Source organism: Myotis lucifugus, unplaced genomic scaffold (assembly GCF_000147115.1).
Source record: "Myotis lucifugus unplaced genomic scaffold, Myoluc2.0 scaffold_4, whole genome shotgun sequence".
In the NCBI taxonomy this organism is placed as follows: Eukaryota; Metazoa; Chordata; class Mammalia; order Chiroptera; family Vespertilionidae; genus Myotis; species Myotis lucifugus.
In genome coordinates this window covers 7,427,480-7,452,752 of record NW_005871052.1, presented here as the reverse complement: position 1 = coordinate 7,452,752, position 25,273 = coordinate 7,427,480, and the positions used below count along the sequence as shown (strand labels likewise).

At 39.3% G+C, this 25,273-nt stretch overlaps 1 pseudogene; it reads right to left on the bottom strand.

Moving 5' to 3' along the window:
- Window positions 1-9,967: 9,967 nt before the first annotated feature.
- LOC102425079 lies at window positions 9,968-11,855 on the bottom strand (annotated as a pseudogene).
- Between the last annotated feature and the right edge of the window lie 13,418 nt (window positions 11,856-25,273).

The window sequence follows — 25,273 nt, the reverse complement described above, 5'->3', positions numbered from 1 at the left end:
TATTGGCCTGTAGTTTTCTTTTTTTGTTGTGTCTTTGTCTAGTTTGGGGATTAGGGTAATACTGGCCTCATAGGAAGAGCTTTGAAGTGTTCCTTCCTCTTGAACTTTTTTAAAAATTATTTTAAGGAGGATAGATGTTAGTTCTTCTTTGGGTGTTTGGTACAACTCCCCTGTGAAGCCATCTGGATGAGGGCTTTTGCTTGTTTCTTTAAAAAAAAATTTTATTGATTTCAGAGAGGAAGGAAAAGAGAGAAAGAGTGGAAACATCAATGATGAGAGTGAATCATTAATCAGCTACCTCCTGCATGCCCCCTACTGGGGATCAAGCCCTCAACCCTGGCATGTGCCCTTGACCAGAATCGAACCTGGGACCCTTCAGTCTGTAGGCTGACGCTCTAACCACTGAGGCAATCCAGCGTGGGCATTCTTAATTTCCTCTTGATTCTTATTCATGTTCATTAAGTTCTCATTCAGCTCCTCATAATTCTAATTGATTTCCTTGTAATTCTCAGTCTGATGTTTATAATCATTACTCTGAATTCTTTGTCTGACAAATTCCTTGCCTCCATTTCATTTGGTTCCTTTTCTGGCAATTCCTCCTTTTCTTTCCTTTAGGGATTGTTTTCTTTGTCTCCCGCTTTTTCTGTCCTTTTTTATTTGTTTCTATGTTTCGATCAAACTGCTATGCCACCCGGATTTTTTGGGGGGTTGTCCAATGTAGTTGTTTTGTGTGATCCAATGGTGCAGTCTTTCAGATCTCCTGAGTTGGTGTTCTAAGGAAGCCCCCTGTGTGCGTTATTTGGGCCCTCCTGATGTAGTTGGGTCTTGAATGTTATTGTCCCATTTGTGGATGGAGTGTCCTCATAGATTTTCTGACTATGTGACTCACCCTCAACTTCATCTTGCAAGCTGTTGTGCATGTGTTTGGGGTCCTGGCTCCCATGACAAGGGTTGCCTAAGGTTTCACTGGCGTTGGAAGCACTGTGTGGTGCTGGAGCACGCTGCCAGGGTGGCACGCTACTCTGGGATTCAATGTGGGATCCCAGAGCTTGCAGGACGGGTGGCATGACACACCATGGGTTCCTGGAACCTGCAGCTAGAGCACAAGTCTGGCTGGGGTGGCATGCACTCTGTGGCTCACTGTGGGAGTTCCAAAGCCCACTGCCAGGTTGATCACAACTTTGTCTCCCATGGCAAGCACTTTGAGACTAACTGTGGGGGTTCCAGAGTCCATGGCCAGGGTGGCAGGTGTCCTGATGTCTGCGGATTAGCTGGAATGACTATGGCCAGGTGGTGTTCACTCTACAGTTCACTACGCAGTCTGAGGTGGTGACCAAGGCCAGTCTGTGAGGTGGTGAGGCTGCACTCCTAGCCATGGCTGCTCTCCCCTTCAAGATGGCATGGTTTCCCTAACAGAGTCATGCAGTCCAGGGAGTGCTTGTGGCGGTAACAGGGGACCCCCATCCAGGAGAACCTGATCCACTAGCCACTGAGACTCCTCCAATATCTAATTGTCACACACACACACACACACACACACACACACACACACACACCACACATGTCCGCACATTCCCTCTCATGCCCTTACTCATTCACATTCTGTCCCTCATTCCTGCTGGATGCCATGTTTTTTTCTTGATCATCTTTTTTAAAACATTAGATTTTAGATTCATTGTTTTTATTGCTTTAGTCTCTTTTATTTATCTTTGCTCTAATTTTTATTACTTCCTTCTGCTGACTGAGGACTTTGTTCATTTTTTTCTACTTGTTTAAGGTGGAAGATTAGATTGTTTATTTGAGATTTAGCTTGTGTCTTGAGCTAGGCCTCATTACTATAAACTTTTCTCTTAGTACCACTTTTGCTGCACAACAAAGATTTGGCATCAAGTGTTTTGTTTTTTTTCTTTCCATCCCTCTACTGCCTCCCTTTTGGGAACCATTAGCTTATTTTCTATATCTTTGGGTCTGATTCTGTTTTGTTTTGTTTATTTTTTTTTAGATTTTGCATATATGTAAGATTATATGATATTTGTTTTTTACTAGTTGACTTATTTCAGTTAGCATAATACCCATTAAGTTCATCTATGCTGTCCCAAGTGTCAATATTTTTTAATTGTATAACTAGAGGCCCGGTGCATTGATTCATGCACTTTTGGGATCCCTCGGCTTGGCCTGTGGGGATCGGGCAGAAACTGGCTCTCAGACATCCCCCAAGGTGTCCTTGAATTCGAGAGTGCAGGCCAAGCTGAGGGACCCCACTGGTACATGATCGGGGCCAGGGAGGGACTGCAGGAGAGCTCCAGGGCATGTCCGGCCCATCTCACCCAGTCCCGGTCAGCCAAAACCCAGCAGTAAGCTAACCTACCAGTCAGAGCGTCTTCCCCCTGGTGGCCAGTGTACATCATAGCGACTGGTTGAATGGTCAAACAGTCAGAGGGACACTTAGCATATTAGGCTTTTATATATAAAGATAATATTTCATTACATATATAATATATATTTCATTATATATTTCATAATAAAATATTTTATTATATAAAGACTCACCAGTCTTCTTTTTCCATTCATTTATTTATGGAAATCTAAGTTGATTCTATAATGGCTATTACTAGTAATGCTGCAATAAACACAAGGGTGAATATATCTTTTAAAATTAGTGTTTGGGTGTGTGTTTTTTTAATTTTTGGATAAATATCGAGAAGTGGAATCTTTGGATCATTTGTCATCTTTATTTTTAATTTTCTTATAAATTGTTTTATTGTTTTTTATACTGGCTGCAATAATTTATAATTCCACCAACAGCCTATGAGGGTTTCTGTTTCTTACTATCCTTGCAAGTACTTATTTATGGATTTATTGATAATAGCCATTCTCACATCAGTAAGGTGATAGCTCATGTGGTTTTAATTTATTAATTTCCTGATAATTAATGATATTGAGCATCTTTTTATAGATTTTCTCTTTTTAATTGAATTTATTGGAGTGACATTGGCTCATGAAACCATATAGGTTTCAATTATACAACTCAATAAAACATCACCTGCACACCACATTGCGCACCCATTGCCCCAAGTGAAGTCTCTTTCCATCCCCCTTTTCCCTCCTTTTGCCCACTTCCACCCACCCCAACCCCTTTTCCTCTGGCTATTACTACACTAATATCTATCTATCTATATCTATCTATATCTATATCTATATCTATATCTATATCTATCTATATCTATATATGATTTGGGTTTTTTTCCCTCTTTTTTTGTTGTTTGTTTTTTTTCATTTTTTTCTTTATTGATTAAGGTATTACATATGTGTTCCTATCCCCCTATTGCCCCCCACCCCACTCCTATTCATGTCCTCACCGCCCCCCCTGATGTCTGTGTCCATTGGTTATGCTTATATGCATGCATACAAGTGCTTTGGTTGATCTCTCCCCCTTACCCCCACCCTCCCCTACCTTCCCTCTGAGGTTTGAGCATCTGATTGATGCTTCTCTGTCTCTGAATCTTTTTTTGTTCATCAGATTTTTAATGAACTCAATAAATATGAATAATGATGTATTATTAATTTATTAATTCTTAATTAATTAATCAATTAATGATGCATTATTAATTTGTTATTCGTAATTAATTAATTCTTAATTAATTAATTCTTAATTTGTTATTCTTAATTAATTAATTCTTAATCCCTTCATCTTGAGCATCATTTCATGTCTGTTGACCATTTGTAGGTCCTCTTGGGAGAAAAGTCTATTCAGATCTCTGTTCATTTTTTAATTGAATTATTTAGTTGTTTGTTTGGTTTTTAGTGTTAAATTTTGTGAGTTCTTTATATATTTTGAATAGTGACCTCGTTTATGATCTATTATTTGCAAATATCTTCTTTCATTCAGTAGGTTGTCTTTTCATTTTGTTGATGATTTCTATTGCTGTGCAAAAGATGTCATATTTTCATTTGTCTCCGTGTGTTTTTTTTCATTTGTTCTTTGATTTATTCATTATCCAATATTTGTTCAGTAGCGTTGTTTAATTTTTACGTATTTGTTATTTTCCCAGTTTTTTTCTAGTAGTTGATTTCTAGTTTCCTATTATTATGGTCAGAAAAGACACTTGATATAATTTCAATCTTAAATTTATTGAGACCTTTTTGTGTTTCAACATATGGTCTCTCTCTGGGAATGTTCCATGTGCACTTGAGAAGAATGTATTCCATTGCTTTTGGGTGGAATGTTTTGTATATATTTATTAAGTCCCTCACATCTAATGTGTAATTTAAGGCAGTTGTTTCTTTGTTGAGTTTCTGCTGAACAGTCTATCTGTTGGTATAAGTGGGGTGCTAAAGTCTCCTACTAATATTGTGTTACTGTCCATTTCTCCAGGTAGGCCTGTTAATAATTGCTTTATATATGTGATGATCCTAAGTTGGGTGCATATATATTAATAATTATTATGTCTTTTTGATGGATTGTCCTATCCTTGTATGTTCAGTTCCTTACATAAGTTTGATAAAGTCTCATCTATTATTTTTTCAGTAGGCTCTTTGATTTTTTTTTCCTCTCTTCTCCCGCCTTTTCTAATAAAATGAGATAGTTCTCATGGAAATGTTTTGTTTTTATTTTTTAGTTGAGAAATTCTTTTTTATTGTTGACACTATTGCAGAAAACCCCATTCCTCCCCACTTTGCCCACTTCCAATCAGCCCCCATACCCCTCCATTGTCATTCACCACATTATTGCTTGTGTCCATGGGCTATGCATATATGTTCTTTGGTTAATCTCTTCACCTTCTTTTATCCATCCCCCTCCCTCCCTCCCTTCTGATATAAGTCTGTTCCACGTATCCATGCTTCTGGTTCTATTTTGTTTATCAGTTTGTTTGTTTGTTAGATTCCTCATATAAATTTGATCATATGGCATTTGTCTTTCTCTTAACTGACTTATTTTGCTTAGCTTAATAATCTTCAGGTCCATCCATGCTGTCACAAAGGGTAAGATTTCCTTCCTTTTACAACCACATAATATTTTAGTGTGTAAATGTACCATAGCTTTTTTTATCCACTCATCTACTGATGGGCACTTGGGCTGTTTCTACATATTAACTATTATAAATAATTAGAGGCCCGGAGCACAAAATTTGTGCACTTGAGGGCATCCCTCAGCCCAGCCTGTGCCCTCTCGCAGTCCGGGAGCTCTCAGGAGCCTGCAGGGAGCGGGCCTAAGCTGTCAGTCAGACATCCTTAGCACTGCCGCAGAGGCAAGAGAGGTTCCCACCACCACTGCTGTGCTTGCCAGCCATGAGACTGGCTCAGGGACTCTGGCTGAGCAACACTTCCCCTGTGGGAGCACACTGACCACCAAGGGGCAGCTCCTGCATTGTCTGCCCCTTGGTGGTCAGTACAAATCAACCAAATGGCATCATAGCGACTGTTCGTTCCACCGTTCGGTCGACTTGCATAATGGCCTTTTATTATATAGCAGGGGTCCTCAAACTACGGCCCGCGGGCCACATGCAAATACAAATATTGTATTTGTTCCCATTTTGTTTTTTTACTTCAAAATAAGATATGTGCAGTGTGCATAGGAATTTGTTCATAGTTTGTTTTTTTTAAACTATAGTCCGGCCCTCCAACGGTCTGAGGGACAGTGAACTGGCCCCCTGTTTAAAAAGTTTGAGGACCCCTGTTATATAGGATGATGCTATGAAATAGGGGGTGTATATATTCTTTCTGGTCGGTGTTTCAAGATTCTTTGGATATGTTCCTGGAGATCGCTGGATCAAAAGGCAGTTATATTTTTTATTTTTTTTGTGGAAACTCCATACTGGTTTCCACAGTGGTGCACCATTATGCATTCCAACCAACAGTCAGTACTTGTTGATTATTGATTTATTGATGGTAGCCCTTCTGGCAGGTGTGAGATGATATCTCATTATAGTTTTAATTTGCATCTCTCTGATGATTAGTGACATTGAGCATTTTTTCATATGTCCATTGGATATCTGTATGTCTTCTTTGGAGAAGTATCTATTCAGGTCCTTTGCCCATTTTTAATTGGATTTTTTTTTGTCTTTCTGGTGTTGACTTGTCTACATCTTACTTCTTTCTCCTCTTCCACCTCAAGCATTTCTAGATTTTTATCTTCAAGCTCTCTAATTATTGCTTCCATATAATCTGCTCTATGTCTAGTGCTTTTTAATGCATCATTATTCATATTTATTGAGTTCTTTAAGCTCCAGTATTTTCTTTGGATCCTTTATAGAATTTCTATCTCTTAGGTAATATACTCCTTTTGTTCATTAATTTTATTCCTAAGCTCTTTAACTGTCTTTATTAATTTTCTTATAGCTCATTTACTCCATGACAACTATTTTTTTCTGTCAGTTAGATAGCAATCTTCTTTGATGTTAATTTTAGTTTTTGAAGAATTATAATTTTATTTTTGTGATGTCAAATTACCATAGTTTTTCATGGTACTGATGAATTGTTCCTCTACTGGCACATTTGAAGTAATAAACACATTTCTGAATTGGCTCTATTTATGTTTGAGAGATAGTGTTTTCCACCCTCCATTGCCTTTGCCAATGGTATCATGGGTGTCCTTTTTGTCTCTGTTTGTGCCTCCAAAGTCACTGGTGACTTGCTGCTGCCAATGTTGCTGGGTGGTGGGCACTGCCACTCTTCCTGGAGCATTCAGTCTTGGGTATTACCCAGGTTCTTGGAGGCTTTTTTGTCAGGCACAACCATAGTTCCTAGAACCTCAAGTCATGTGTGCTGTCACCACTGTCTTGGGTGGACACCAGGGTTTTATGTTCAGCCATCTCCAACTTCTGGGTGGGCTGAAGTTGCAGGCACCACCAATATGGAGAGTGGGGGGGGGGTGCTGAGTCATGGGTGCCACCATGGTTTCTGGAGCCTATGATTATGGGAATCACTATAGAACCTGGAATCTCAGGTCATGGGCAATACCATTACTGCTTTGGGTACTTGGGTCTTAGATGAAGCTTCCACTTCTTGGAGGACCAAGATTACAGTCATCATTGATAAGGAGGGGAAGGGGTGCTTGGGTCACAGGTGCTTCCTAGGGTCGTACAGCCTTCACTCTGAGTGTCCACTAGGTTACTGGAGCCCCAGGTTACAAGTATTGCTGCAATTGGGTATTGGGCTCTGCCACAGTTTTTGGAGTTTCTGGTCTCATTCACTGATGCAGTTTCTAAAGCCTCTGGTCTCAAGAACCATTGTTATGTCTGGAACCTCAAGTTATGGGTGCTACTGCCAGTGGCCATGGGTACCAGTGTCTTGAATATAGCCTCCACAGCTGGGAGAGTCAAGGTTGTGGTCACTCAGTAGGATACCTGGGTTGTAGGTCCTGTCACTGTTCCTGGAGGCTCTGGTCTGGGTGCTTCTATGGTTGCTAAAGCTTCTGGAAACAGGCACTGCTGTTGCTGAACCTCAGGTACCACCATGGTTCCCAAAACCTCTGGCCGCAGACACTACCATGGTTTCTGGAGCCTCCAGCCTTGGGTTGCCATAGTTCCTAGAGCCTTAGGTTGTGTAGCTGGTACTTCAGTTCCTAGATCCTCCAGTAACAGGCCCCATTGCCCCTGTTTCTCTGGTCCTTTCACCTCCATGAGTTCAAACCCATCCACCTACAGATATAAAGATGTATGGGTCTCTCTCAGGCAGTCTGGTGTGCTGTATAGAAAATACTGAGTTGGACTATGAGAGTCCAACTAGTTATATATAAATTTAAAAGTAGAGACAAAGGAAACAACTCATACCACCATAATGCTGACATCACCATATTAGAATATTTTTTAAAATTCTTTATTGTTGAAAGTATTACAGATGTCTTTCTTTGTCTGGCTTATTTCATTTACCATAATACCATTTAGGTCCACCCATGCTGTTTATTTTGGTACTGAATACTATAGGGTTTTTATGAATTTTGGATATGAACTCCATATCATATATATCAGTGCTGAAGATGTCCCTTTTTTGCACCAATGACACTCTTCACCCTGCTCCTGCCTTCTCCCCAGTGTTTCACCACACTCTTGTCTGACCATGGGTTATGCATATAAGTTCACTGGGAAACTCGTCCTCCCATCTTCTTTCTGAAATTCATCAGACCACTGCATGCTTCAAAGTCACTGGATCTATTTTGTTTATCAGTTTATTTTTTCTTTAGATTCTACATATAAGAGAGATCATGTGATATTTGTCTTTCTCTTACTGGCTTATTTTGCTTCTAATACTCTCCAGGCCCCTTTATGCTATCTCAAAGGATAAGGAATCCTTGTTTAAAGCTGCATAGTATTCCATTTTATCCACTCATCTACTGATGGGCATTTGGGTTGTTTCCAGATCTTAGCTATTGTAAATAGTGCTGCTATGAACATAGGGGTGCATATATTCTTTCTGATTGGTGTTTTGGGATTCTTAGAATATATACCTACAAGTAGAATCACTGGGTCAAATGGCAGTTCCATTCTTAAATATTTGAGGCAACTTAAAGACTCCTCCAAAAAACTACTAGAACTGATCAATGAATTCAGTAAAATAGCAGGATACAAAATAAATATTCAGAAGTTGGTTGCATTTTTATACAAAAATAACTAGAAGGCCCGGTGCACAAAATTTGTGCATGGAGGGTGGGTTCCTCAGTTCAGCCTGCACCATCTCCAATCTGGGACCCCTTGGGGGATGTCTGACTGCTGGTTTAGGCCCTATCCCTATGGACAACTAGCAGTCGGACATCCCTCTTGCAATCTAGGACTGCTGGCTCCTAAACGCTCGCCTGCCTGCCTGCCTGATTGCCCCTAACCCCTCTGCTTGCCAACCTGATCACCCCTACCTTGCCCCCCTGCCAGCCTGATCAACCCTAACTTGCACCCCTGCTGGCCTGATCACCCCTAACTTGCCCCCTGCCAGCCTGATCACCAGTCTGGTCTCCCTCTGCAGGAGGCGACCTGGTGGATCAGGGGAAGGCACCGCCCCCATTACCCTGCTTCTGCTGCCACTGCCGGCCTGAGCCTCAGCCCTTCACAGCCACTAAGGCTTTGTTTGGAAGGACATCCGGGAGATGTCACTCTAATTAGCGTAGATTTGGGGATCATTACAACCATGCAGAACTTAAAGAATACATATGGCCCTGGCCAATTTGGCTTAATGGAGAGAGCATTAGCCTGTGGACTGAAGGGCCCCAGGTTTGATTCTGGTCAGGGGCACATGCCTGGGTTGCGGGCTCGATCCCCAGTAGGGGGCCTGTGGGAGGCAGCTGATAACTGATTCTTATCATTGATGTTTCTATCTCTCTCTCCCTCTCCCTTTCTCTCTTAAATCAATAAAAAATATTTTTAAAAAGAGAAAACACATGATCTTCACATTGGGATTTGTCATTTTACAATATTCTTTGTGCAGTATTTTAACTACCCTCAACTTTCCTTTACCCACCCTTAAAATCCAATTTATTTTGGGGAAGATGATCAGGATTGCCAGCATTCTAGTGGGTAGAAGTTTTTTTTCTGGAGGGGATGGGGTCGTGAAAATATTTAAAAATTGAGCATGGTGATGGTTGTACCACTCTGAATTTACTTTAAAAAACCAGTTCATTGTACACCTTAGGTGACATGTACAGTATATGAATTATATCTCAACAAAGCTGTTCTTTTATTTCTTTTAAAATAAAAACCAGTCTTATAATCAATTGCAGATGTTTTCAGAGGCTCCCCAGGATTTGCTTACTGCATCCCAAATCACGGCTGTGACTCCCAGTTGCCTCCAGTCCTGGTGGATCTGGATGGTGTGGTTTGCAAAGGAGAAGGTGGCAAGAGGCTTGTGGAATTTCTGCAGCCCCATTCCCACGGTCTCCTCATAGGGCACCAGGGCCATTTCCACTGTGCCAGCTCTCTGCTTCCTTTAACCTGTTGGACAAAAGAATCCTGTATGCTCTGGCCAGAAAGTGCATTCTCCATTAAGTGGCCCAAATGCTTTTTTTTAAGGATCCTGCAAAGTAGCATCCAGGTCCTGCCCCTGTAGGTATTTTGTCATCAGGTAAGGAAGTAACAAAGAATGGCTGGTTATATTTGGGTGGTAATGTCAAATTACTCGATTTCTTCTTTCCTAGAAGTGCAAGATTATGATTTTCATGAATATCTAAGCTCAAGGTATTAGACAACCTATAAAAAACAATAAATGGAAGATCTTTAAGATGTTCCAAATCACTGAATTGCTCATGACAAATCTGTAGACGAATTGTATAATCTCCTTTCTCCAGGTTCATCGAATACTTATGTGGATAGGCATCGCCTGAACGCATTTGTCTTTTTTTTAATATTTTTTGTTGATTTTTTACAGAGAGGAAGAGAGAGAGATAGAGAGTTAGAAACATCGATGAGAGAGAAACATCGATCAGCTGCCTCCTGCACACCTCCCACTGGGGATGTGCCTGCAACCCAGGTACATGCCCTTGACCGGAATCGAACCTGGGACCCTTCAGTCCGCAGGCCGACGCTCTATCCACTGAGCCAAACCGGTTCTGGCCACATTTGTCTTTTATGCTGGTCAAAGATGATCCACAGTTGGCTGTCAAATTCTGATTCATATAATAATTCACAAAGTAGTGGGCAGCTTGGAGTTACTTCCCCACTTTTGGATTGATGAAAGTTATAGGTAAGGATTATTTCATAAAGTTGACAATTATTTGGCAAAACATCTCTTGGTCCTAAAGGTTTTGTTTTTGCACTCAGTGGGTATAGTGTTTGGACCCAGCTCTTCAAAGTTATGCAGGGAGCCAGAGCTTCATATTTCAAGGAGGACTGAATATCAAAACGGTTGATTCCTTCTGATGCATGAATGTTTAACTGAGGAGCGGTACACACTATCATATGGAAAGAAATGGTGTAATCAATATTGACATCAGTAAAACTAGCCCACCAACGGACAATGAAAATTCAATTGCTTTCCCACTTAAGACACGAAAAGCTTCAGTCAAACTTATAGAATTTATGGCTTCGATATGCTCTTTGCTTCACAAATTGTACTGCATAAAGAATAAACTTGGCCAAAACCTCAAAAGAACAAGAACACACTGTAACTTCAGCCCATGTTGCTCCCTCAGGAACCTCAACAAAATGCACCATCTCAGTTGTGCCAAAAGAGCTATATTCTTGGGCTTCTTTGTAGTTTCTCAATACAGTAGATTTACTCAAGTCCCCATCTTCATTCGAATCAATTCAGGCTCTCCAGACTTCACCATCGTGCCATACCAAGCAGTCATATACAGGGCTAGGATCACTATATTTTTTCTCAAAAGAATTTAGCCATTCCACTTGACTTTGAAGCTCCTCTTTGATCAGTTTATTTACTTGAGAACGACAATTGTTTGCAACACCAAATTCTTCTTGTTTTCTACAAGCTTCTGCCAGGGCCATTCTGTGAACAGGGTCCCAGGTTTTTTCCTTCAGTTCCTTCTGTATCCTTTCCTTGAGAGCCTTTGGATAGAAGTCATAGCCATTTTTTATGCTAATATGATATCTGCCTGAAGGATTTGTCCAGCTTGCAGGAATCTGATGCACTCTTCCTGAAAGGCCAATAATTTCACCATTTTTTGGCTCTACTACTATAGCAGTATTCATATCATCACTTCCTGTTGTGTCAATGATATCAACAAGTTTTGGTTTTCCATCAGATGTAACCTGCATGCCCGGGGGCCCGGGGTCAACCCCCGTGTCCAGGACGGCGATGAGCACCCCCTACCCCTCATACTTCTGGTAGCAACAGAGAAAAAAGGCTGCCCTGGTCTCTTTCTTGGGAAGCAGGCAGTGGAAGGGGAAGGGCTCCTTGGTGGCAGTGGCAGCCATGGACGCAGGCTGGAGGATGGGAAAAAGGCAAATTGCCAGGCTGTGCAGAAGATAGGTGCGAGCAGGTTAGATAATTTATTACTATTTTTTCTTTTTTCTTTTTTGAGGTAGGCCTATGAACTTCCCCCCAGGATTGCTTTCACTATGTCTCATTGATTTTGCATTGTTATGTTTTCATTGTCATTTGTTCCCAGGATGTTTCTTATTTCTTCTTTGATCTCTTTGGTAACATAATCATTGTTTAATAACATGTTATTTAGCTTCCAATTTTTTATTTTTTTTTATTTTAGATGATTTCTAATTTTATGGCATTGTGATCCAAGAAGATGCTTGATATGATTTCAATCTTCTTGAAATTGTAGAGACTTACCCTGTGTCCTAATATGTGGTCTATCTTTGAAAATGTCCTATGTGCACTTGAGAAGAAGGTGTATTCGTAGCTTTGGGGTGAAATATTTTGAATATGTCAATTAATTCCATCTGATCTAATGAGTCGTTTAGGATTGCTGTTTCTTTGTTGATTTTTTGTCTAGAAGATTTATTCATTTATGCCAACAAGGTATTAAAGTCCTCTACTATAATTGCATTGCTGTTGATCTCTTTCTTGATATCTTCCAGAAGTTTTTTTTTTTAATGTATTTGGGTGCTCCTGTATTGGGTGCACATATGTTTATCAGAGTTGTGTCCTCTTGTTTCAATCCCTTTAGTATTATGATGTGGCCTTACTTATCTATTGTTATGGTGTTAACTTTGAAGTCTATTTTGTCAGATACAAGTATTGCTACCACAGATTTTTTTCTTTTTCATTTCCGTTTCCATGAAAAACTTTTTCCATCCCTTCACTTTCAGTCTGTGTGAATCCCTTGTTCTGAGGTGGATCTCCTGTAGACAGCATATGTATGGGTCTTATTTTACTTACCTATTCAGCCACCCAACATCTTTTGATTGGAGCATTTAATCCATTTACGTTTAACGTTATTATTGATAAGTACTTGTTTGTAGTCATTTTTATTCTTTATGCCTATGTATCTTCTTCCCTTTCTTTTTCTTATTTTTACAACAGTCCCTTTAGCATTTCTTGCATTACTGGCTTGGTAGTATTGAATTCTCTTAGTCTTTTTTTGTCTGTGAAGCTTCTGACTTCCCCTTTAATTTTGAATGATAGCTTTGCTGGACAGAGTATTCTTGGATTGAATCCCTTGCTTTGCATCAATCACTTTGTATACATCATTCCATTCCCTTCTAGCTTGACGTGTTTCTGTTGAGAAATGATTTGATAATTTAATGGGAGATCCCTTGTAGGTGACTCTATGTCTCTTTTTTGCATCCCTTAAGATTCTCTCTTTGGCATTAATGTTTGCTATTGTAATATGATGTGTCTTGGTGTGGGTCTTTTTTGTTCATCTTGTTTGGGACTTTCTGTGCTTGTGTGACTTTTTCTTCCCCAAGTCAGGGAAGTTTTCTGTTATTATTTCTTCAAATAGGTTTTCTAATCCTGCTTCTTTTCTTGTCCTTCTGACATTCCTATTATATGAATGTTGCTTTGTTTCATGTTGTCCCAAAGGTCCCTTAAGCTCTACTCCTGCTTTCTATTGTTTTTTCTTCAACTGATGTTCAGATTAGGTGTGTTTTTCAATCCTGTCTTCTAACTTGCTGATTTGGTTGTCAGTGACTGATAGTCTACTGCTGAAACCTTCCATTCTGTTTTTAAATTATAGCTATATCATTCTTCATTTCCTCTTGGTTTGTACATATGTTGATTTTCTCATCCAGCCTGTTTAGGAACTTAATGACCCTTACTCTGAATTTTTTCTCTGACATATTGCTTGGCTCCATTTCATTTAGTTCCTTTTCTGGTGAGTCCTCCTTTTCTTTCCTTGTGGTGTTGTTTCTTTGTCTCCCCATTTTTGCTGTCTCTTTCTGGCACTGGGCACCCCGCTTGGGGTGTGATAGGTTGAAGACCTTATTGGGAAAATTGTCCAGAAATCATTATCTCAGAGGCTGGATATGCCTTGAATCTCATGCCATTATTGTCTCTGCTCTGAGTTGTATTCCCTTCTCCTATGGTTCTTGTCCTTCAGTTGTCCGCTTCAGATGGTCTTTGTGGTAGCTGTGTGTGCACAGTTCCTCTGGTGTGCAACTCCCTGTGAGGACCCAGAGCCCTCTGGCATGCAATTCATTGTGCAGCCCTGGAACCCATGGCATGGTGGCGCCCTAGGTCCCTCTGGAAGAGCACTTGCAGTACAGTCCTGTGACCCCTGGCTAGGCACACTTGATAGCTTCTGGTCACCCTGGCAGTGCTCTCCTTTGGCCCAAATGGGGCTCATGCTGTATTTCTCTGGGTATCCCAGCAGGAGTGTCTCAGGGGCCATTGTGGAGTGGGTATGGGTTGTTTTGGATTGCACAGTCAGAGCTCTTCTGTGGCCCAGTGTGGAGTGCATTCTGGGTTACTCCAGATTGTCCTGGCAGCAAGTCCCTGGGCTTAGATTGGAGCAAGCACTGGTTGTTCTGGGTTGCACAGTCCTTGCTTTCCTGTGGCCTGAAGTGAGGCAAGTGGTGGGTTGCCCCAGTTCACCCCCCCCCATGTGGAGCAGGTGTGGGTAACTCTGGTTCACACAGTCCACACTCTCCTGTGGCCAAGATTGGGGTGGACACTGGGTTTCTCTGGGTTGCCCCAGCAGCAGATCCCAGGACTCAGGGTTGAACGGGTGCCAGGTGGCTCTGGTTTAGACTGGCACTATGATTCTGGGGCCCAGGATGGGACTGAGGTACAGGGGTCCCCGTGGCTTGCACTCACTGCAGGGTCTTGAAACTGGATCCTGGATGCTGGGTCCAAGCGGTCTGGTGAGGAGGCCTGGTGTGGGAGCTCACTCTAGCAAGTGCTCACTGCAGATGTCTGGTATCCTGCTGGGAGGTACTGCACCACTCACTGCTTGGGCAACGTGGTGGTTCTACATGGGTTATGGCTGGCAAGTAGCAGTCTCTAGGTGTTCTCTGCCCTTACTTATTGAAAACTGTCTCCTCAGCTATGTCTAATTTGTTAATTCTTGGTTAATGTTCTCTGATTTAGTTGCTTTTCTGGCCTGGCCCAGGATAAGGTGTGTGCCACTTCTGCCTATTTGGTCACCATTTTGAAATCCTCTCTATCCTCACTTTTTATTTAAAAATTAACTCAAAATGTATCATAGCTCTAAGTGAAAACTATAAAAATTTTAGAAGAAAACATAAGAGAAAATTTTGGGGGCCTAGAGCTTGGTGAAGAGTTCTTATATCTGACACTGAAAGCATAATCCATTAAAGAGAAAATTGATAAATTGAACCTGATTTTATCCACATTTTCTCTGCAAAGGAGGCTGTTAAAATAACAAAAACACAAGCCACAGACTTAAATGAAATGTTTGCAAACCACATATCTGTCCAAGAACTTGTATCTAGAACATATAAAGAACTCACCTGATTCCCAGAATTTGTCAATTTGAACACTGTCTAGCATTTGTTTCTGCATCTGCAAAGATTCTTAAATTTTCTATCACCTGGTCTGACATTTCTATAACCTGAATCTGACCTTTATATTTCAGACCCTTAGTCTGATTATGGTACATAAAATCTAAGCTATTATCCATGAATTTACAGACACTTGGCAGCTCACAAACTGTCCTGAGAATTCCTCTACATGTTAAAAAAGATTGAAAGTACCTGGCCTACCAACAAGAATAAGGTGGCATTATTGTTGCAAGAAGGATTTTTATTACTTTATTAATTGACGAGAGGGAGAGAGAGAGAGAGAGAGAGAGAGAGAGAGAGAGAGAGAGAGAGATTTGTTGTACCACTTATGTATGCATTCATTGGTTGATTCTTGTATGTGCCCTTACCAGGGATTGAACCAGCAACCTTGGTATAGCAGGATGACACTAACCAACTAAGCTATCAGGCCAGGTCTCAAGAAGTTTTATTAAAATATTATTATCCTCATCTTTTGGACTGGACTAATGAGGAACTAACAGATGCAGTGAATTGCCCAAGATTATATACCTATCTAGTAGATAGCATAGCTGAGACTAGAACCCAGAGTTTTTGCTTCCTGGTAGGATGCTCATTCTCTTCACCTCATACTATTTCTCATACAATGCTCCCTCACTAACAGCAAAATGTAATGATACTTATAAGAGATTTTTTAACTCTTCCAGTTGATGGAATTTGTATGATTTAAAAATCAGTAATATACTCATTCATAATTTCAACTAACATATATTGAGATCTTACTATGTTGCAGGCCCTGACATAAGTAATGTAGAAATATTTGAGGTATTCAAAGAGGAATCACTACTGAATAGTTCTCATCAAATAAATCTCTAGTAGCACTACTAGATATAATAGTCTGAAGCTTTATGAAATACCTGTTTATGATTCTACATTAAAAAGGGATTGCCAGAGATCACACTATTTCCTACCTCCAATTAGAGGTGCACTCAACATAAGACAATTATAATCCTGGTTAATGCTAATATGGTATCAAGCACTGATCTAAGCACTGTACATACACACACACACACACACACACACACACACACGTAATCATTCAATCTGTACAATAATTCTAAGATATAGCTATTATTATATCCACTTTAGAGATGAGTAGATTAAGGTATAGGAAGATTAAGTGACTTGTACATACCCATAAAGCTGGTAAATAGTCAAGCCAAGATTTGAACTCAGTCTGTTTTGAGAGTTTACACTCTTAAGTACTTCACTCTACAGTCCTATATTACTTTGTGGGAATCTCTACTAACCTAAGTTGAAAGACAGAAATCAAAAATGAGGAAACAAAACAGAAGTCTACTTGAGTACCTTTAAACTCAGATTTTTATTACATTCCCTTACAAGGTAGTACAATTGAAAATGTTTCAGGGGAGTTTCTTGGGGTGGTTTTTATTTTTTGTTTTGTCTCTTTAATATAGTCTCAACTAGACATAAAATGGAAAAGAAATGTAGCATTTCCACTGAGCTTTTGAGTTCTTTCATATATGCTCCAAAAGTGTTACTCATCCTTCCTCCATGCCCCCCTCCCACTAATGTAACAATACAAGAAGTAGTACAATGTACTTTTTGGGAAAAGTGACTCTTTGCAATAGTTTTGGATCATAAGAATGTATTCTTTTATCCCCTGATGATTTCCCACCTCAATTTCCCAGCAAAGAGTATTTCCTAATGCTTAGATTGTTGGCAGTATTTCCACCAATAAAAGTTGCTTTAGTTCTGCCCTTAAGGCTACAGTCTCAAGTGGGAAGTAATGTAAATCCAAACAACTTTGCCAGCAAGGGGGACAGAGAACTGGGCTACCTGTCTAAGGATTTCTGCAGCAATAAGGTTCCTGTGAGAGATGTTATTCTGAAAGAACATATCCACTAGATTTAAGTTAGTTTTGATCTTAGTTGCCACTCCTCACTTCTAACACTCAAATTGACTGTGTTTGTGCTATGAAGGCAGTGGCTGTAATCCTTTACCTTCAAGTCTTTCTGCACCTGTGACATAAGCCTACATTTTTCCTTAATGCCAAGGCTACTCAAAATTGAAACATTTTGTTGTAATTTTCCTCTTGGCTAAGAATAATAGAGGCTAAGATCATAGGAGATAAATGAAGGGAAAAATGTATTAGGGAGGAGGTGGAAGAGGATAAACAGCACGTGAACAGAGGGGTGTTTCATGAATGGAGAGAAAAATGGAGGACAAATGGAGACTCTGTAACACTTCTGTCCTGCCCCAAATAATGTGATGAAAGTTTTTCAGAGAATAATTTGATTTATTGAGTATATTCCAAGAGAGGAGACACAATAGAACTGATCCATCTATTACAAAATCTTCAGACTAGGGCATATATCTTTTCTTCCCCTGGATTCCAGCCAGAGAAAATTAAAAAATAGTATACCTGTCATGCTATGTAAAAATGCTAGCCATTTCTCAAGACTTATCAAAACAGTTTTGTCCTCCCTTGCTCATTTCCTATCCAAGTTCTTCCTCTAGTCAAACGCACATTTTTTTTAGATGCCAAAAAAATCCCAATTCCCTTCAGATGGTGTGTCTGCCTGGGCTTTGGTTTGAAGTTCAGGAACATCTATCATGCCACAGTAGATCCCCTTGACCCATTCTTCTGATGATCCCTGAGAAGAGTGGGCCTCAAGTAAGAGCCTGGAAGGGGGTGACTCCAAGATGCGTATTCCTACTGACTCCTTAGATAATCCACCTGTACCCTGGAGCCAACCCCCACCCCCATTGGTCTTGCCTTATCTGGAATAATTTCCTCTATTATTCTTAGCCAAGAGGAAAATTACAACAAAATGTTTCAATTTTGAGCAGCTTTGGCATTAAGGAAAAATGTAGGCTTATATCACAGGTGCAGAAAGACTGAAGGTAGAGGATTATAGCCACTACCTTCATAGCACAAACAGTCATTTGGGTGTTATAAGTGAAGAGTGGCAACTAAGATCAAAACTAACTTTTAAAAACCTTTTTTGCTAATTTCTTGCATGATAGAGAGATAGTTTAAGAAACTGCTTTATATATTGAAAATAAATCCCATATACCAGTATATACCAGACCCTATATATGGTTCCACAGAAAGGTAATACAAAGATAGGATTGGATCCTGGCCATTATGGCTGAGTTGGTTGAGCTTTGTCCCATGCACTAAAAGGTTGACAGTTCAATTTCTGGTCAGGACATGCGCCTGGGTTGCAGGCTTTATTCCCAGTAGGGGCATGAGGGAGAGGCAAACGATGGATGTTTCTCTCTCACATTGATGTCTTTCTCTCTCTCTCTCTCTCTCTCTCTCTCTCTATATATATATATATATATATATATATATATATATATATTTCTCCTCTCTAAAAAACAATAAAATTAAAATAATAATAAGAAGAAGATAGGATTGGGAAGATATGACTTTGCAACAGGCACAGTTGGTTGATTCTGAGTTCTGAATGAGTTAGCAAGCTGTCAAAAAGGCAAATGTATTACATATGTCCAATTTTCCCCCACTGACCCTTCCACCCTTCACCTGCCCGCCCCCCGGGTCTACCACACTATTGTCTGTGTCCATGGATCGTGTGTATATGCATATAAGTTATTTGGTTAATCTCCCCACACCAGCCTTTCCTCTGAGACTCTTCAGTCTGTTCCATGCTTCCACGTCTCTGGATATATTTTGTTCATTCATTTACTTTGTTCATTAGATTTCACATATAAATGAGGTCATGTGTTAAGTTGTAGCAATAAGAACACAATGCTCAGAATTAGGGAGGTGATCATTCCACTCTATTCTGAAATTATAAGACCACTTAATATACTTGTACTGGTGGAAATAATACTTTATAACTGATATAGGTAAACTGGATTGTGCTACATTATAGTGTCCAGGATGGTGAATGAGGAGTAACCTGAAAACTATTTAATATGAGAAAACAAAAAATTAACCAAAGATGTTTATCATAAAAATAGACCTAGCTATTTTAAGGTCTATAATAGAACACTAAAAATAGGCTTGTCCTATATAATACAAATGAGAGTAGGACAAGTAGGTAGAAGTTCCATACAACTGTAGCTTTTATAATAAATCTGAGAATATGTCAGGATTCAAAGAGATAAGTCTTAATAATCAGTTAAATTGACTAGCTACAGTGCTTAACAATGGCATTCAGAATCACACTGAGCTGGCAGAAAGAAGGATCAGCAGAGGACCCAAAATGCTGCTAAGAAAAGCTCTCAATTTCATTGAGGTTAGAATAAAAGTAAATTAAAAAATAACCAAAAAGTCAGAATGGGAAAGCAAAAAAACAAGAGTAAAGCAAGTTGAAGTCCCAGATAATGAGTGGAAACTAAAAAACACACACACAAAAAAACAAATTATCATAGTAAAAACAAAGTCCAGTTAAGAGAACCAAGGGAGAAATAGTAACCATAGCCAGAATCCAATGGCAATTGATTTTTAACTAGCAAACTATGTCATGGCTCCTTCAGAAATTGAAACTCTTTGAGAGTGCGACTCAAAATGATAACTGACTATAATGATCACTGCCCAAAAGTGATTGAGGATCTTAAAGCTAGAAAACGCCTTAGGCCTTGGCCAGTTTTCCTCAGTGGATAGAGCATCCTCTGGTGGACTGAAGTGTCCCGGGTTTGATTCCAGTCAAGGGCACATACCTAAGCTGCAGGTTCCCTGGCCCTGGTCAGGGTGTGTGCAAGAGGCAACCAATTGATGTGTCTCTCACATCGATGTTTCTTTCTGTCTCTCCCTCTCCCTTCGAGTCTCTCTGAAAATTAATGGAAAAATATTCTAGGCTGAGGATTAAAAAAAAGAAAAGAAAAGAAAACACCTTAGGGAGCATATAGTCCAGCGGTTCTCAACCTGTGGGTTGCGAACAATGAAAATACATCCTGCATATCAGATATTTACATTACGATTCATAACAGTAGCAAAATTACAGTTATGAAGTAGCAACGAAAATAATTTTGTGGTTGAGGGTCACCACAACATGAGGAACTGTATTAAAGGGTCGCGGCATTAGGAAGGTTGAGAACCACTGTATATTCCATCCTCTGTTTCAGTTCTACCTTTGAAAATCTATATTTTTTGGTGATGAGTACACTTGTCTGTAGCATGCTTATTTCAAATTGACAACCAAGCAGTGCACATAAATTTCAGATGAGCAACACCATTTACCTACAATACAATTAAGTATCCTTCTTCAACAGGGTGTTTTACAGTATTGCAGTATACTTAATCTAAACACTACTTGGCATGCCAACTATAGATCAAACCTCAAGAACTTCCTGCAACAATCTATTTCCACAACTTTCTCCACTGTGTACAATTACTTTAGGTATTCACAACTATTCCATCCACCTTGTGTGGCCTTGCATTCATGGCTGCATCCACCTCCTCCACAGTGGCATAGGTGACAAACCCAAAGCCTTTGGAGTGCTTGGTATTTGGATCTCTCATCACTGCAGAGTCTGTGAGCATTCGCCATTGCTCAAAATGGCTCCTCAGACTCTCATTGGTTGTTTCAAAGCTCAAACTTCTGATAAGAAACTTCAGCAGCTGCTCTGGCTCATTGAGAGACTCTGACTTAGACATGATGACTACAGGAAGGGAGATTCCAATGATGCTTACTCCGTGGTATTCACCAGCAGAAAGAAGTGATCTAAATTTTGGTATTGATTTTATTTTAGTCTGTCCTTCTGAGAGTTCATTATTGGTGTATAAAAATGCCCTCCATCTCTGGATGTTAAATTTGTATCTTGCTACTTTGCTGGATTCCTTTATTAAATCTAGTAGATTTTTTGGTGGAGTTTTTAGTGTTTTCTATATACAATATCATTTCATCTTCAAATAATAATGGTTTTACTTCTTTCTTTCCAATTTGGATGCCTTTTATTTTTTCTTCTTGTCTGATCTCTTGGTTGGGACTTCCAGTACTATGTTGAATAAGAGTGGTGAAAATGGGCATCCCTTTCTTGTTCTTGTTCTTAGGGGAAATGATTTTAGTTTTTGCCCATTGAGTATGATGTTGGCTGTAGGTTTGTCATATGTGGCCTTTATTATGTTGAGGTATGACCCTCTTTTCCCACTTAAAAAATGGGTGCTAGATTTTGTCAAATCCTTTTTCTGCATCTATTTATATAATCATGTAATTTTTATCTTCCCATTTGTTAATGTGATATGTCACATTTATTGATTTGTGAATATTGTGCCAGCCTGGAATATCCCTGGAATAAATCCCACTTGGTCATGATGTATGATCTTTTTAATATATTGCTGGATCTGATTTGCTAACATTTTGTTGAGGATTTTCGCATCTATGTTCATCAGGGATATTGCCCTATAATTATCTTCCTATTATTTCCTTTTCTTTCTTTCTTTTACAATTTTAAATATATTTTTATTGATTTCAGAGAGGAAGTGAGAGGGAGAGAGAGATAGAAACATCAATGATGAGAGAGAGAATCATTGATCAGCTGCCTCCTGCATGCCCCCCACTGGGGATCAAGGCCAAAACCTGTGCATGTGCCCTTTACCGGAATTGAACCTGGGGCCCTTCATTCCACAGGCCAACCCTCAATCCACTTAGCCAAACTACCTGGGGCTGTATTTTCTTTATCTAGTTTTGGAATTAGGATAATTTTAGCCTCATAAAAAAAAGTTTGGAAATCTTCCTTCCTCTTATATTTTTGGAATAGTTTGAGGAGGATAGATGTTAATTCTTCTTTGAATGTTTGGTAGAACCTCCTGTAAAACCATATAGACCAGGATTTTTGTTTGCTGGGAGTTTTTTTTCTTATTCCTGCTTCTATTTCATCAGTTGTTATTGGCCTATTTAGGTTTTCTGAGTCTTCCTGATTGAGTTTTGGAAGATTGTTTCTAGGAATTTGTCCTTTTGACCTAGGCTGTCCAGTTTGTTGGTATGTACTTTTTCATTGTGTTTTCTTTTAATCCTTTGTATTTCTGTGGTGTTAGTTATTACTTCACCGCTTTCATTTTTGATTTTATTTATTTACATCCTCACTCTTTTTTCTTAATGAGTTTCGCTAAAGGTTCATCAATCTTGTTTATCATTTCAAAGAACCATTTTTTGTGTTCATTGATCTTTTGTATATTTCTATTTCATTCATTTCTGCTCTGATCTTTATTATTTCCTGCCTTTTTCTTACTCTTGGGTTTCTTGTTGCTCTCTTTCTTATTTGTTTGTTGTAGTGTTGATAGTTTGTTAGAGATTTGTCGTGTTTCTTGAGGTTGGCCTCTAGTGCTATAAACTTCCCTCTCAGGAATGGTAAGTGTCCATAGATTTGTTGTTGTTGTGTATTCATTTTCATTTGTTTTCAGAAAGTTTTTATTTATTCTTTGATTTCATCCATCACCCATTCACTGTTTAACAACATGCTATTTAGTTGCCATGTGATTGAATCTTTTTGTGTGTTTTTATTGCAGTTTTCTTGTCTATTCAGCTACCCTATGTCTTTTCATTTCTTTTTATTAAATGTATTGGGATGACATTGTATAATATCCTATATAATAAAAGCCTAATATGCTAAGTGTCTGGTCGTCTGGTTGTCCGTTCAACCAATCGAAGTGTAATATGCTAATGATATGCTAAGGTCGCTCAACCGCTCCCTATGACATGCACTGACCACCAGGGGCAGACGCTCCAACTGGTAGGTTAGCTTGCTGCTGGGCTCTGTCCAATCAGGACTAAGCAAGATAGGCCAGACACGCCCTGGAGCCCTCCCGCGGTACCTCCCCAGCTGGCCAACCTCTCGTGTCCCTCTCCTGCCCTAATCATGCCCAGTGGGGTCCCTCAGCCTGGCCTGCACCATCTCGCAACTCGGGACCCTTCAGGGGATGTCAGAGAGCTGGTTTCTGCCCAATCCCACAGGCCAGGCTGAGGAACACCACTGGTGCACAAATTCGTGCACCGGGTCTCTAGTGATTATATAGGTTTCAAGTGCACATTTCTATGATGCATGATTTTCATGTTACATTGTGTGCCCACCTTTTAAAATTTTAATGCAATCACCATCAAAATTTCAATTATATTTTTTAAATAAATAGAACAAAAATTATCAGATTTGTATGGAACCACATCAGTCCTCGAATAACAACAGCAATTCTGAGAAAAAAGAATGAAGCCAGAGGTATCACACTCCCTGATTTCAAATTATACTAAAAAGTGAGAATAATAATTTTAAAAAGTCTAGTATATTCAGGAAAACAGACAGACCAATCAAAGATAATTAAGAACTCAGAAAAAAACTCACAAGTATATGAGCAAATAATCTTTAACAAAGGAGCCTAAAACAGAGAAAAGAAAACCTCTTCAACAAATGGTTCTGGGAGAATTGGAAAACCACATACCGTATGTCTTTTGATTGGAGTCCAGCCATTTACATTTAAAGTGATTATTGATAGGTACATATTTTTCCCATTTTATTTCTTTTTTACCTTCATTGTTGAGAGTATTACAGACATCTCCCCTTTTTCCTCCTTGCTCTTATGTTCACAGTAGCATTATTTACAACAGCCAAACAACCACCCAATTCCCGCTTCACCCTAGGCCTTCACCACCCTATTGTCTGTGTTCATGGGCAATGTATATACATATACATATAAGTTCTTTAGTTGATCTCCCACTCCCCTCCCTTCCCTCAAAGATTGGACAGTCTTATCCATGCTCCTATGTCTCTGGATCTATTTTGTTCATCAGTTTATTTTGTTCATTACATTCCACATATAAGTGGGATCATGTGATATTTGTCTTTCTCTGATTAGCTTATTTCACTTAGCATAATACTCTACAGGTCCCTCCATGCAAAGGGTAAGAGATCCTTCTTTTTATAGCTGCATAGTATTCCATTGTGTAAATGTACCAAAGATTTTTTTTTAATCCATTTTCTACTGATGGTCACTTGGACTGTTACCAGATCTTAGCTATTATAAATAATGCTGTTATGAAAACAGGGGTGTATATATTCATTCTTATTGGGGTATCAAGGTTCTTAGGATATATTATTAGAAGTGGGATCACTGGGTCAAATGGCAGTTCCATTTTTAATTATTGAGGAAACTCTTCAATGTTTCCCATAGTGGCTACATCAGACTACATTTCCACTAGCAGTGTACTAGGGTCCCTTTTCCTCTACATCCTTACCAGAATTTGTTGTTTATTGATTTATTGATGGTACCCATTCCGATAGGTGTGAGGTGATACCTCATTGTAGTTTTAATTTGTATCACTCTGATGATTAATGATATTGAGCATTTTTTCATATGTATTTTGGTCATTTATATGTCCTCTTTGGAGAACTGTCTATTCAGGTACTCTGTCCATTTTTAATTGGATTGTTTGCCTTACTTTTGTGGAGTTGTATGAATATTTTATATAATTTGAAGATTATCAGATATATCATTGGCAAGTATGTTCTCCCATTCAGTGGGTTCCTTTTTTCATTTTGATGCTAGTTTTTTTGCTGTCCAGAAGCTTTTTAGTCTGATATAGTCCCATTTGTTTATTTTTTTCTTTTTTTTTCTTGCCCTAGAGGATGTAGTCATGAAACCATAAAAAATCATAGAAGAAAATGTACCTATTTTATTCTTTATAATCTTCTTCTTCTTCTTCTTCTTATTATTATTATTATTATTTTTCTTCTTCTTCTTCTTCTTCTTCTTCTTCTTCTTCTTCTTCTTCTTCTTCTTCTTCTTCTCCTTCTCCTTCTCCTTCTCCTTCTCCTTCTTCTATACTTGTTTGGTGGTATTGAACTCCTTTTTCATCTCAAAGTTCTTTAGCTTGCTCTTGTGATTCTTAGTTCTAGGATATCTCAAAGCCTCTCCTGCAGTTTCAAACCTTTTTACTCCATACTTCAGGTAG